General features: G+C 44.7%; 1 protein-coding gene, 1 long non-coding RNA gene and 1 pseudogene across 3 annotated transcripts in view; 1 reads left to right on the top strand and 2 right to left on the bottom strand.

Annotated features, from left to right (window-relative positions):
- Positions 1-14326, bottom strand: part of LOC137464133 (class I histocompatibility antigen, F10 alpha chain-like) — a 372308-nt gene that overhangs the window by 203140 nt on the left and 154842 nt on the right. The gene's annotated exons all lie outside the window — the stretch shown is intronic.
- LOC137464158 (uncharacterized) overlaps positions 1-14326 on the top strand; it is a 61381-nt gene that overhangs the window by 41459 nt on the left and 5596 nt on the right. The window lies entirely within an intron of this gene.
- On the bottom strand, positions 2546-12613 carry LOC137464161 (zinc finger protein 239-like; annotated as a pseudogene).

Raw genomic sequence — 14326 nt, 5'->3', positions numbered from 1 at the left:
GGCTGCAGCAGCTGGGATCTCTCCCATTTGCTGCACTCCGGGCATCCCCGAATGGTCCTGGGCTGAGCCCCCCCCCCGACTCCTCGAGGCTCTGCCCTGCACCTGGTGGGAAGATGCAAAGGCATCTGAAGGGAGAATTCCACTGGATTGCAAGGGAATTTCCCACAGGGACCTCATACAGACTCCTCCTGTCCATGTGTGTGTGACACTGAATATGCCATAGCAAATGTCCTGGGAATGCTGCTCTCCTGGAGTGGGAAGTATGTAAGATTTGTAAGTCAGTCGGGCCTGTGGGTATGTTCCTGTTGTGGTGTAATAAATTCTATGTGAAGTTACTGGTTAAGTTTCAGTTAAGTGCTGTTAAGTTTAAGTTAAGTGCTATTGGGCCTTTGAGCATAAACTGTTCAAATCCAGGCTCAGTTCTGTACAGGGGTCTACTCTGACCCTTGTGACTCAACAGTGCGGTCTTCCATATTCCTTTTTATCCTTACCCTTTTCTGTTTTTTTTCCCTCACTCCTCCCTCCCCTAGAAATTCCTGAGCTACATAAATAGTTTAGGGCTTATTTCAGTTTGGATTTATTTATTTTGGAATTTTATTTCCTTTTTCTTGGTGTGCTTTAACCAAGTAATCTCCTCCTCCTCTATCCTTCCTTCTCCTCCTCCTCCTCCATCCCTTCTCCTCTTCTCCCCAGGACCAGCACCCACCCTTGGTCTCCTGTGCCTCCCAAACCCACAGCATCCCACTGGAGGGGCAGGGATGGAGCTGGGGCAGGTCGGACTGGGGCAGCGCTGGGCTCTCAGCTGCTCCTGCCCACACTCGGCCCCCACTGCAGCTGCCACCGCCAGGACAGCATGGGGGGCCCAGGCTGCATGGCCTCCATCTTCCCCCTCCCCAAATTCCCCTCCTGGGGGGCACTGAAGTTGAGGGGAGAGGGGTGCAGGTGGGGTCCACATGGGGAATGTTGGGCACTGCGGGTCTGCCTGGCAACTGGTGAGTCATCAGCCAAACCCCTGCAGAACTGGGGGATACCCCGCAACCCCTCCAGGAATGGGGTCCCCCCTGGCCTCATCATCCCCAGTCTTCAGCTATGTAATTTCAGACCCCATCCCACTCCTCGCAATCCCCATCCCACCCCTCCCAATTAACATCCCACTTCTCCCAAATCCCATCTCACCCTTCCCAATCCCTATCCCATCTGCTCCAGTCCATATCCCACCTCTCTCGATTCACATCCCACCCCTCCCTCCCTTCCTTCCCCTCCAGGGTTTGGAGTGGGATTGAATACTTTTGGGGTGGTATTCAGTCATTTTGAGGTGGGATTGAGACATTTTGTGCTGGGATGGAGACACTTTCAGTGGCCACCTTCCTTGAGTGGTTTTGAAGTGATGGGTAGAACCCCTCACCTTTTGGGGTGCAAAATAATGGAGGAAACTACTCCAAACTCCCTCAAAACCCCCAAATCCTCCTGAATATCCCCCAGACTACAAATTCCCCCCCAATCCCTTTAAAATGGTGGGGTTTTACACAGCTTTGATGAGGTTTTTTATTTTTACCAAATTTTGGGTGTTTTTAAAGGATGGATCACAAGAAAATAAAGGTCAAAATTAAAGAATTTACATGTCAGCATTGTTTGAGTATCCATGGAGTTGGGTTGGGTTGGATTGAGTTGGGTGGGTGAAAGAGCCTTTTTTGGAGGTGTCCTAGGGTGACGTTATGGTGCTTGTATCCCCAATCGTGTGTTCTGTTTATGCTTGATGTTATGTTCTGTGCCTTCAGGACTGGCTCCAAAAAGTGAAGCGCTGTTTTGTCTTGCTATCAGCTGGCTCACCTCCCCCCACGGTCTGTGTCTAGGAGAGAGGATAGGGCTTGCTTGCTTGCTTTCGCTTCGCTCTCGTTCCTGCTTCTTGCTTTTGCTTTTGCTTATTAGTTAGTTTAGCTAGGCAGTCAAATTTCTTTCCCTGGACTGTTTTTCTTTCCCTTTCCTGAATACCATTTGAACCTGCTCTGGACCGGGACCTGGGAAACACTGAGAAACACCGAGAGGCTGCATTTTGTGACCTGCAGCAGCCATCCCCAGCGCCGGAGACCGAGAACTGGGCAACCACTCCCAGGTGAGACTTTCTGAATTTGTCATCTCTTCAGAGCAGTGAAAGAGTTTTTGTCATCTGGTGTTGTTGTTTTGTGCTGGGGAGTGTTTCTGTCTGTTAAATAAAGAGGGTTTTTTCCACTTCTCTCCAAGGAAATTCTTCCCAAACCAGGTGGGGAGGAGGGGCCGTGGGGGTTTGCTGTCTGGGGGGGCTCCTCCTGGAGGTTTTCTCCCAAATTTGCCCTAAACCAGGACAGGAGGTGTTCCCACAAAATTGTCTCCAAAATCTTGGTCTCTACCAGTGCTGGATTACCACGTCTGTGACCAACTTGAATCACCAGGTTGATTCAAGTCCCAGCATGGTCACCATAGATAACACAATGTGGGTCCTCTAATGAGTGAAGCTGGAGCAGTGAACAAAGCTCTTCCTGCAGGCAGGGCACTCGCAGGACTTCTCTTACCTGTGGGACTGTTGGTGATGGGTCTGTTGGTGTTGGATCAAGGCAGAGCTGCAGGAGGAGCTCCTTCCACACTTGGGACACTCTTAGAGCCTCCTCCTGGTATGGATGTTCTGGTGGCAGATAAGGTTGGAACAGTCACTAAACCTCTTTCCACATTCCCTGCACATGTAGGGCTATTCCCCAGTGTGGATGCTCTGGTGGCAGACCAGGCAGGTGCTTCACCTGAAGCTCTTCCTGCATTCCAAGCACAGGTAGGGCCATTCCCCAGTGTGGATCTTCTGGTGGCACATCAGGCTAAAGCTCTGGATAAAGCTCTTCCCACATTCCAAACACTTTTAGGGCTGTTCCCCGTGTGGATCTTCTAGTGGCAGTTCAGGTTGGAGTTCTGGCTTAAGCTCTTTCCACATTCATCACACTCATAGGGCCGTTTCCCCATGTGCACCCACTGGTGGATGAGGAGGTTGGAGCTGTTGCTGAAGCTCTTCCCACATTCCAAGAAGCACTTGTAGGGTTTCTCCCCATCGTGAAGCTGCTGGTCAACCACCAAGTCAGAACTTAGCTGCCTTCCCAACACAGGGTAGGTCTTTCCTCCTCAGAGCACCATGGGTTGGGTTTGCAGGCCCTCCTTGTGGGGGATCTTCATGGCTTTTCCTCCCTTTTGACTTCATGTGCCATGGAGCCACTAAAAATGGCCTTTTTCATAAGGTTCTGCTACAGGGATTTGTTCTCCCTGGTCTCCATCCACAGCTCAGTGCTGGGCGGGAGGAAGGAACAAGCAGAAAGAAGAAGGAAGAAAAAAGGACAAGGAGAGAGAAGAAGGAAGAAGGCGAGGAAGGAGATTTGCGTCTGTGAAAAATGCATATTTTATGATTGGCTTTTCGCAAATATTAAATTACGATATGTATTATGTTATACTGATTAGAAGTGCTGTATTAACATTTTAATAGTATGGTAAATGTAGTTTTGTAGTTAAAATGAAGCTTTAGTAGTTAAAATAGAAACTATGTATGTGTTTTTTTTTTTTTTTACGGAATGAGATACTCGCTTCAAGATAACAGTAACAGAACAGCTAAATTTTCCAGAGAAGAGGAATTTATGGTTTTCTTATCAGAAGAAGCGAATTTCTTCAGGCCATGCTCAGACTCGAAGACTCCATGGGGATTAGAAGAAGCAGTTGTCATATAGCAGATAGAGTTTCTGGTTTTAAATAGAATGTATGCATAATCATGAAGTATGTATGAATATGCAACACTATAGGGTTTTTAAGGGTTATTCCTTTGTTCACAATGCATGCTTTTTGTGACTTAGTGTCCGAGAGCATCTGGACATCCGTAATTCTTCGCTTTTTATTGTCTTGTAATTGTCCTAACTCTAAATTTTATTACTCTAATTGTATTAGTATTTTTTTATTATTAAACTTATAAAATTTTAAAAAAACAAGTGATTGGTGTTTTTCACAATTATGGTAGCAGAGGATGGTTTCTAACACCTCTCTGCCAGTGCCTTAGGAGAGTCAGGGTGAGGAAGACACGTTCTGCCCTGTTAGGCAGCCTGGCTCTGTTCCCCTGGTGTGACCGACAGACACAGGTTATGATCCAGGGACAAAAGGAGACAATAAAACAAAGAAAAGGGAAAGGATTCCCTAAAACCGTGGTAATTAGCCCCTAAGACTAAAGTGTAGGCAAAGAACAAAGACCCAAGGACAAAGGATAGGTGAGTATTTGTTTGGACGGGGCGGATAAGCGGGGATGAATGTGTGCGAATGAGAGACGGGCTGGTTACCCCAGACCTGCTAAGCGAGAGTGAAGTCTCCCATGCTGCGTTTCCGTCCTTTTTGCGAGAAAAGCGGCCAGTAAAGAGAAAAAGCGAGAGAAAAAAAGAGTGATAGAATCCCTCCCCGGGGAAAACTGGGACTGGGTCTCAGGGAAAGAGTGGGACCCCTTGGTGGGGGGTAAAATAAAAGGTAAAAAGAGGTTTTTCTTGGCATAATTCACTGGGAAAAAAAAAAAAAGGTAAAAAGAGGGTTTTCCTGGCATAATCTATTGGGAAAAAAAAAAAAAAGTAAAATGTGTGGGAGGGGCCCCTAAAAATTCTGCTTTGGACAACACAGGTAGATTGAGGGATATCCAAGAACACCGGCACTGGCCAGTAACACCTAAAAGTGTAATTAGGTGAATTAAAAGGTACCTTGTTGTTTTGTTGTGTACGCGAAGGTGGGTCCCACACCAACAAGTCCCCGCAGGTGGGAGCTGAGGCAAAACCCTGCAAACCTAGCCTTGTTCCCCGGGGCGTGAGGGGGAAGCTGTGACTTGCACCAGGTGTGAGTCGCATGCAGCCAGCCTCAAAGGTGAATTGGCACCAGAGGCAACCAAAAATAAACTTGAGTGAAAAAGTCTGCTGGGTTGAGATATTAACCTTCGAGAGCACCCAGGATTGAGTAGCTCAGGGCACTTCCCAGAGGCCCAGCGGTACTGAAGCCCAGAGAGGCTGCCCCCAAAGCAAGGATGGCTCAGTATCGTAGGACCTTTAAGCACTGCAGCTGCACAACGTAGTTGTCTAACCCATTCCCCCTGGGGGAGGGGGTGTGGGGAGTCCAGATCGGGCAAGGTACGGAGGTCCGAACCCCTGACTCTGAGGCTATCTCTAGGGAAGAGGGATAGCCAAACCTCGGGGAGGTGGAAGGGGTCAGGGTGGGGGCTTACACGATTCACGATTCTCTGGCAACAGAAATCTCTTTGTCTAAGTCTAAGAGGTTTGCTAATGTTTCCTTCCTCTGTGCAATAAAATAAAGGGAAATGTAGAAGTATGAATGAACAGGCCTGAGGGTGTGGATATGTGTGCGAAAGTAAGTAGAAAATAAAGGTGAGTAAATGGAAATTAGTGGAAGATATGTAATGTAGATTGTTTATTTTGAGCTTTATTTTTTAGAGGGAGGTGTATTATGTCGAATGGTTTGTGAGAGAAAGGATTTTTTGCATGGGTAGTTGAAAGAAGGTAGTATTTAGGTTGTTAGAAAATGTGGGGGAAAAAAAAAAACAAAAAAAAAAGAGCAAGGAATGAATAGATAAAATTTTGGGGGAAAAAAAAAAAAAAAAGGGACAGAAAACCAGTAAAAAAGAAGAAAAAGGGAAAAAGGGAGTGGAACAAGAGGGAACCACACCACTCGCAGCCGAGCCGCTTGTCCCGGGCCCTGGCTCGCCGCTTGTTTCAGCTCCGTCTGTCCCAGTCCCGGCATTTGTCCCAGGTCCCAGCGAGCCGCTCGCTTCGGCTCCGCCTGCCCCGGTGCCGGCGCCTGTCCCGGTGCCTGTTTCGCCGCCCGCAGCCTCTGTACCAGTCCCCGTCTCGCTGCTCGCGGCTGCCCAACCGGTCCCTGCCCCCATCCCGCCCGGCTGGTCCATGGCCGCTCCGCCGGCCGCGCCTGGCGGGCTCCCGTCCGTCCCGTCTGTCCCATCCTTGGCAGCTCCTCCTGCGGCTGTTTCCTCTGCCCCATCCCCAGCGACTCTGACCGTGCCAGCTGCTCTGGGCACCGCCGCTGCTGCTTCGCCTCTGCTGGGAACAGCTGACCCAGCCACCATTAACCACGCTCCCGGCTGGTATCCCCTGGAAATGCCCCCTCGTTTGGCGGTTCCGGCAGCGAGCCCTGCCCATGCTCCCCTGAGCTCCGTTCCCCTGGTAACTGCAGCTCCAGCTCAAAGAAACTCGCACCTGGAGGACGCCCCTTATAGGAACACGAGAAGTTCAGTTAGAAAACAACATTCTCCAGACGCTTCCTCACAACACGGGAGAAAGGCTATAGAAAAAGACTGGGATCTGTTTCCAGTAAGAGACGTCCCGATGGGAGGGGGTGGAACTGAGTTTGTAAATGCTCCTTTAACTTCTTCTGAGGTCAGGAATTTTAAAGAGGAAATCAAAGGGATTTTGAAAGATCCCATAAGCACTGCTGAACAATTAGACCAATTTTTAAGTTCAAGCATTTATACCTGGGAAGAAATGTGGTCGATAATAAAGATACTATTTTATCAAAATTGCAAGCAAAGAAGCCTGGAGTAAAGAAAAACCACAGCCCCCCCCACCTCCCCCCCGGAGAGGACAAAATGCCAACTGCACCTGCTGAGCAGGGTCGAAATAATGAGGAGGGGAGAAAACATATGAATGAGTATTGTAATTTAATAATCAAGAAAAAAAAAAAAAAAGGGGCATCATCTCGAGGGCAGAATGCTGAAAGGACTTTTGAGGCACAACAAGGGAAAGGGGAGGCTCCAACTGAATGGTTGGACAGACTTGGGAGAAATATAAGGCAACATTCCAGAATGGATCCTGAGACTGATGTGAGAAAAGCTTTGTTAAAGATTAACTTTGTGCTTGGCCAGATAATGGAAAAAATTGACTCCTAGATATGACAGTAGTAGAGACAGGGGAACAATAAAAAATAAAACCCCAATACAAACCAAGTCTCAGGAGCATTCCAGGAATGTCTGCTTTTACTGTAAGAGCAAAGGACATTATAAGAGAGATTGTCCTAAGAGAGCAACAGATCTGAAAATCTTCTGAGAGATGAGCAAAGAAGAAGAATAGGGATATTAGAGGCTCTATTTTTTTAAGGGAAAAATACCATCTAGAGTCTGTGATAACTTTAAAAGTGGGTCCCCAAGAAAAAGAATTAGAATTTGTAGTAGACACAGGGGCAAAAAGAACCTGTCTGTTAAATATTCCAAAATATTATAGTGTGAGCAAAGATACTGTAAAAGTAACAAGAAAAAAAAAATTAACAAGGAAGTTTGGGCTAGAGAAGGAAATAGGGAAGGATGCTTCATACTGAGCAAATGTCTTAATTGAGCTGTTGATTCAGCTAATTCTTTTCCCATTACTGTGTACAAGTAGTTTAAATTATTTCTTCCAATTTGCATTGTGATTTTTCATCTTGAAATTTGTAACTTGCTATACTCTAAAGTTGAGAACTAGTTTACAGCTGTGACACAGCCAGACCTACTTTTAATTTATTTTGAATCGATGTGAAGCTGTTCAATCACATGGTTCTCAGTGTGTAAAGTTAAACTAAAGGTAACACCAGCTGCTTGGCAGGTCAATGAGTAACATTTTTTCTTCCAGCCAGTCCTTTTACATGTACCCAAATGTGTTTTGCTTTTTTAGTTTTTTGTTTTGTTTGTCTTTCTGGAAGTGCTGACTACTTGCAGTGCACCTAGAACAGCAGCTAGAGTTGTGCATGCATTGCACTTCTGAAAAATATGGCTCAATTTTTGACCTCGAATTGGAGATGGCTACATATATAAATGGGAACACACAAAGCTGGATGAAGAAAAGGTTTCAGTATCTTCTAATGTAAGCTGTTAATTTGTTACTTTCAGCATCGCTGTAGGTGTGTGACACACACACATTTAAAAAAAAAAAAAAAAGACAGTGGGGGGAGATCTCTGCTTGCTGTAGTTTTATTTCTGGAATGAGTTAGACAGCTATGAAGAAGTTGTGGGTTCCTTGTGTGGTTTACCCAAGCCTGCAAGGAGGGCTTGGTCGTGATTCCCTCTGTGCTGCAGGTAGCCCTGCAGCGTGGCAGCAGTAGCTTGCCTCTGGTGAGTTTGCAGGCAGGGTGCTTCACCACTGCAGTGCTCAGGTGCTGTTTCCTATTGTGACATTAAAGCTTAAATTCAAGAGTGCCTCTTTCCATCCAATTATTGTTTGTACCACAGGAGCCTCTTTGAACAGCATTTCCTAGCAGTCAAAGAGAAGGTATTGCAGAGACAAATTCCTTACTTTCTGTCTCTCCCCACTGTATTCATGTTTTGTCCATTCTCTCTTCAAAATATGGATTTGTAAAACTCATGCTCTGTGTTCTCAGATGCCCTTCCCAAATCAAACCTTGGCTTCATTGCAAATTGCATTGCACTAACTAGCATTGTCTTAAATTTTTTGGTGCAAGCAGGATCACTTTGGAAGTAAGTTGTTGTTTACCTTGTTCTTACAACCTTTTTGAGCTTATGAATGGAAAAAAATTGTGATAGAAAAACAAGTCTTTAGTTTTAGTACTGTGTCAGCTGTGAGTGGCTAGTAGCCTTGGTGGAGAGTGTCATGAATTGCATGCTTGCAAAACGCACATAACAAAAGTAATTTAATTTGTAAAGAAGTTGAAAAAAAAAAAAAGGGAAGGGGTGATTGGCAGACTTACCTCTCTGAGACATTGGAATGTGGACTGATGTTAGAAGGTGGACTGATGCTGGAATGTGGATGTTAAAATGTGAAGAGAGAGAAAGAGAGGGAGAGAAAAAGAGAGAGGGAGGCAAGGACAGAGTTAAACGCAAGACTGTTAAAAAATAAATAAATAAATAAATAAAAGAAAGGGACCACCACTAGAGATAAGATCAAGGCAGAGATAGCTGACTTTCACAAAGTGATTTATTTGTTTAAGCAAGAACTCTTTTCTCTTTCTGGTTTTTTGTTGTTAAGAAGAGGAGGCTTTTTGTTCTGAAGAATGGGTTAAATGTTGCCCAAAAAGTAAAAAGCAAGAGATGTGATACATGTTGTGTTAAAATTGGCCTGGTCTTTCTATTTAACTAATTATAGCTCACAAGAAGAAGAATTGGCCTCTGCAGCTATTAGCACAGCTGGATACAAGAAGAAGAAGCAGCTGTAGAAAAAGCTTTTAGTTAAACCCAGAAAGTTTTGAAGAAAACTAATGGTAAAAGTTAATGCAGTATTGTCTTTCTTTTAACACTGTGTTATTAAGAAGTCCTTTCCAGGTACCACTAAAGCAGCAATCTGAACCACAGAAAGAGGGTGAATTCATGACAGCAAAATCAAAGAACTTGTGAAGAACCTTGAAGAATGGACTATCGCATCTAAACCGGGTGATACCAAATTGTCTCTTGACTGGGACTAGGTGGTAATAGTTTGGGAAAACCCAAATTAACCAAGGAAGGTACAAAGAATAACACCTAACTGAGAAATAAGGCAAAGCTTACATCACTGGTTTTAAGCACTGCCTAAATAAGCCCTCAGATGCCTCCGACACCTCCTTAGGAGAGGAACATTGCCACTTCAAACAAGAAGATCAAGATTATTTTAATCAAAGTTCTCACATTCTGGCCTTAGCCTGTGACTTGTACAAGGAAGAAGGGAAATTACCATCAGTATTATACTGTATACTTTATTTGATTCATCCCAGTGCTGGACACGCTAACTGGGTTATAAGTAAATGTTCAAATTATGAGAATGATTGGTATTGGAGCTCACAAAATCTATGTTCTCATTGCAATAGGTATTGAGTACTGAATCTATCCCCTATACAGATAGAACTCAAAGCAACTGAGGTAATAACTTTGTTTTGTGGATGGGAATTATCAGTGCCTGTTGACTGAGAGATACCTGAGGAATGGTAAGAAACCTCAGTTAAGGAGTGTTAAAAAGGACTTGCCTAAAAATATTTAGTAAAAAGAGTAACAAAGGAAACAGAGGGCAAGCCTGGATTGACCACTGTACTCGCCACTGAGAAGATCACACATACCTGCTATGGGAAGCAACTCCATAGGCAGGGGAGGTGGGGGTATAAGCCATACCAGACCTCTGTTATTCCTGTTTCTGTCTCTCATTTGTTGTCTTTTACCTTTTGAGATACTGGCAAGATCGTGTCACAAATGCTACAAAAAAATATTACATGGAAAGAAACCAAAGTTCCTTTTTGTTACACACCCCCATGTCAACAGCCACTGTCATAACCCATCCAAACTGAGTACCTGCAAGAAAAAAATAGGGAAAAATATTGAATTACAAGGAACTTAGGAAAAAGTGTTAATAGATGGGGCATTGAATGTCCAAAATGAGAGAGATGGATTTGTTTTACATTTGATTTCAGGAATACAGTCCAAGATTTGGCAAAAAGGCCATTAGTAAACAAAAAGGTGAAACCAGCACAGCAATCTACCTCTGTATTAAACCCAAATTATATACTGAATCGTATTATAAGACTCCAAGCAATCATAGAGAAGATAACAAACAAAGCCGCTCAGGCATTAGAATTAAAGGAATAACCCAGATACCGGTCCAAAAGTGGGAAAACAATGTTAAAAACTAACTGATGGGGTAATGTATTGAAGAATGAATAGTGGAAGAAATTAAGATTCTTCCTTGGATGTTTTACAACTGTTCTGATGTTTCTTCCTCGTTTAATCACATCTTTTATTTGATTACTAGCATAGTCTAAAGAATACAATTGGATAAGAAATATTGCTCAAGCCAAATGATTTATAAAGAATAAGAGGAGGGATTGTGAAAAATGCATATTTTATGATTGGCTTTTCGCAAATATTAAATTGAATACTATATGTATTATGTTGTATTGATTAGAAGTGCTGTATTAACATTTTAATAATATGGTAAATGTAGTTTTGTGGTTAAAATAGAGCCTATGTATGTGGGGTTTTTTTTACTAGCTCAAGCAAGAGATGAGATAATGAAGAAACTCTTCACACAGAGATGACAATGATGGGGGCCCATAAAGAATTACTGCCTCCTTATCAGAAAAGACAAACATTCTTCCACCTTCTCTCTTTATGGAACCACCAGGATTAAGGGGAAGAAGTTGACAAAAACCAGAAAAGTTCTTAATTTGCAAGGAATTTATGCATCATGTATGAGATGTATGAATATGCAACAGGCTATTGCTTTTAAAGATTATTCCTTTGTTCACAAGGCATGCTTATCGGGCTTAAGTGCCCGAGAGCATCCGGACATCCGTAATTCTTTGCTTTTTATTGTCTTGTAATTGTCCTAACTCTAAATTTTCATTACTCTAATTGTATTACTATTTTTATAACCATTTTATTATTATTAAACTTTTAAAATTTTAAAAACCAAGTGACTGGCGTTTATAACAAAAAACAACATTTTTGTTATCGTCAAATAACTAAGGAGGCCAATTAGGGATTAATCAACTAACATAAATTTATTGAGCAAGCGGTAACAAGCAAAATACAGCGCTGGGCGGCCGGGGAGTCTCTGCTCTGCCAACGGCGCGCACTCCCCCCCTTTACCCCTTGGTTCTTAGAGTCCGTTTGCTTCCCGTTGGTGCGTCTCTTCTGGGGGTGCTCTGCTTCTTGGTGGTCGTCGGGAGGAAGGCTCTTTACCTTCCTTGTGGATGTCTTTGGCCTAAAGGTTAACTTGTACATATTGGGATTTACATCCTGCTGTGCTACATTTGCATAATCCCCTAAACCAGACGCCTGTGTTTTCCTTAGGTCTCCCACATCTTGAGATTTTAAAATTCTCTAGTCAGTTCTTATCTGTCTCTTCCGTGTTTGCTTTGATAAACAAAGCCCCTTTATCTATCACTTTGAAATTCTTCAGTCAGCTCAAATTCTTGTCTGTCTCCTTTAGTGCTTGTCTGGATGAACAAAGTTTATTACATTAGGAGGTCCTGAGTTAGCTCTCCGACCATTTCAAAGTATCCAAGTAGAAGTTTAGATTTGTTAGGCTCTAAAATTTATTTATAAATTCAAAAGAACCGTTCAATCCAGAAGAAAGAATATGCCATATGCTGGACGGGAGATTCTGGGAGAATAAAAATCTTTAAAGTATCAAAAACCGCCGAGACAACGCAAGAAAAATAAAAAAGGGGGAAAGAAAAGGGCTGAGAACAGGAGGAAGGGAGGAAAGAAAAAGATTGGCATCCTTTTGCAAGTGTTGTCTCCTCCGTTCCCACTCGCCTGCCCACCACCCGCGGCTGCCCCGCGGGTCCCGGTTCCCGTCCCGGCCCCGCTCTCGCCGCTCGGGGCTGCCCCGCCGGTCCCCGCCCCCATCCCGGCTCCGGCCCCGCCGGTGAATTTGTCTGCCCCGGTCCCGGCCGCCTGGCCCGCGGCCGCTCCGCCGGCCGTGCCCCGGTCCGTCCTGCCGCGTGGTCTGGGGTCGCCGCGCTGGCCGCGCCGGGGGGGTCCCGTTGGTCCCGCCGGTCCCATCCCTGCTGCCCTGCCCGTGCCGGCTGCGCTGGGCGCCGCCGCTGCTGCCGGGGCCGCCCCGCCTGCTTTGTCCCTGCCGGGAGCTGCCGAGTCGGCCGCCATCGGCCGTGTGCGGCTCGGTCTCCACCGAGGATCGCCCTTCGGCCGTTCCGGCAGCGGACCCCGCCTGCGCCTTGGAGCACTAAGCCTCGGGAGGATCCCTCCCCTAAACCCCCCTTCCTGCCCTGCGTTCCGTTCCCTCGGTAACCACAACTCCGGCTGTTCAGGGAAACTTTCTCTAGAGGAAGAGCCTCCTGAGCGGGGTCAGGATGATGAGGAGGGGAGAAAGCACATGAATGAGTATCGTAATTTAATGATCAAGAGAATGGGGGGCGGCAGCACCTCGAGGGCAGAATGCTGAAGGGGCTTTTGAGGCACAGCAGGGGAAAGGGGAGGCTCCAGCTGAATGGTTGGACAGACTTGGGAGAAATACAGGGCAACGTTCTGGAATGGATCCTGAGACTGATGTGGGAAAAGCTTTGTTAAGGATTAACTTTGTTACTGGTGTTTCGTCAGATATTTGGGAAAAAAATGGAAAAATTTGAAGATCGGCAAGATAAATCATTAGATGGTTTATTAAAGGAGGCTCAGAAAGTTTTTTGTCAAAGCTAAACTAAAAGCAAGGATTGTGGCAGCCACCATGCGAGAAAACAATTACAAGAAAAATCAAAAACACACAAGCACTACTCCTAGATGTGACAGTTGTAGAGACGGGGGAACAGGAAAGACTAAAACCCCAATACAAACCAAGTCTCAGGAGCATTCCAGGAATGTCTGCTTTTACTGTAAGGGCAAAGGACATTATACGAGAGATTGTCCTAAGAGGGTAAAAGATCTGAAAATCTTCCGAGAGATTGGCACAAAAGAGGAATAGAGAAGTCATAAGCTCTATAATTTAGGGGACAAATACCATCTGGAGCCGGTGATAACTTTAAAAGTGGGTCCCCAAGAAGAAGAATTTGAAGCTGTGGTAGACAGAGGAGCAGAAAGAACCTGTCTGTTAAATATTCCAAAAGGTTATAGTGTGAGCAAAGATACTGTAAAGTAACAGGAGCAAAAGGAGAGAGTTTCACAGTTCCTGTCACTAAAAATGTGGTAATTGAGGGAGAAAGTAGATTTTGGATGGGGGAATGTCTTATTGGTCCCAGGGGCAGGTAGCAACTTATTGGGACGAGATCTACAAGTGAAATTAGGAACAGGGGTTAGCCCAGAAGATGGGAAGATGACAGCTAGAGTTTTAAAATTAGGCCAAGAGGATGAAGAAAAAAAAAACTAACAAGGAAGTTTGAGCTGGGGAAGGAAATAGGGGAGGATGCTTCATGCTGAGCAGATGCCTTCATTGAACTGTTGATTCAGCTAATTCTTTCCCCTTTGCAGTGTACAAGTAGTTTAAATAATTTCTTCCAATTTGCATTGTGATTTTTCATCTTGAAATACATAACTTGCTGTACTCTAGGATTGAAAAATTAGTTTACAGCTGTGACATAGCAAAACCTGCTTTTAATTTATTTTGAGTTGATGCAAGGCTGTTCAATCAGATGGTTCTCAGTGTGTAAAATTAAACTAAAGGTAACACCAGCTGTTGGTAAGGCCAATGAGAAACATTATTCCTTCCAGCCAGTCCTTTTTCATGTACCCAATGTGTTTTGCTTTCTTGGTTTTCGTTTTGTTTGTTTGTGTTTCTGGAAGTGCTGACTACTTGCAGTGCACCTAGAACAGCAGCTAGAGTTGTGCATGCATAGCACTTCTGAAAAATAGGGCTCATTTTTTGACCCA

Source organism: Anomalospiza imberbis, chromosome 37, assembly GCF_031753505.1.
Source record: "Anomalospiza imberbis isolate Cuckoo-Finch-1a 21T00152 chromosome 37, ASM3175350v1, whole genome shotgun sequence".
NCBI lineage: Eukaryota > Metazoa > Chordata > Aves > Passeriformes > Viduidae > Anomalospiza > Anomalospiza imberbis.
The sequence above is the reverse complement of the archived record's forward strand: the minus strand, read 5'-3'. Positions and strand labels throughout refer to the sequence as shown.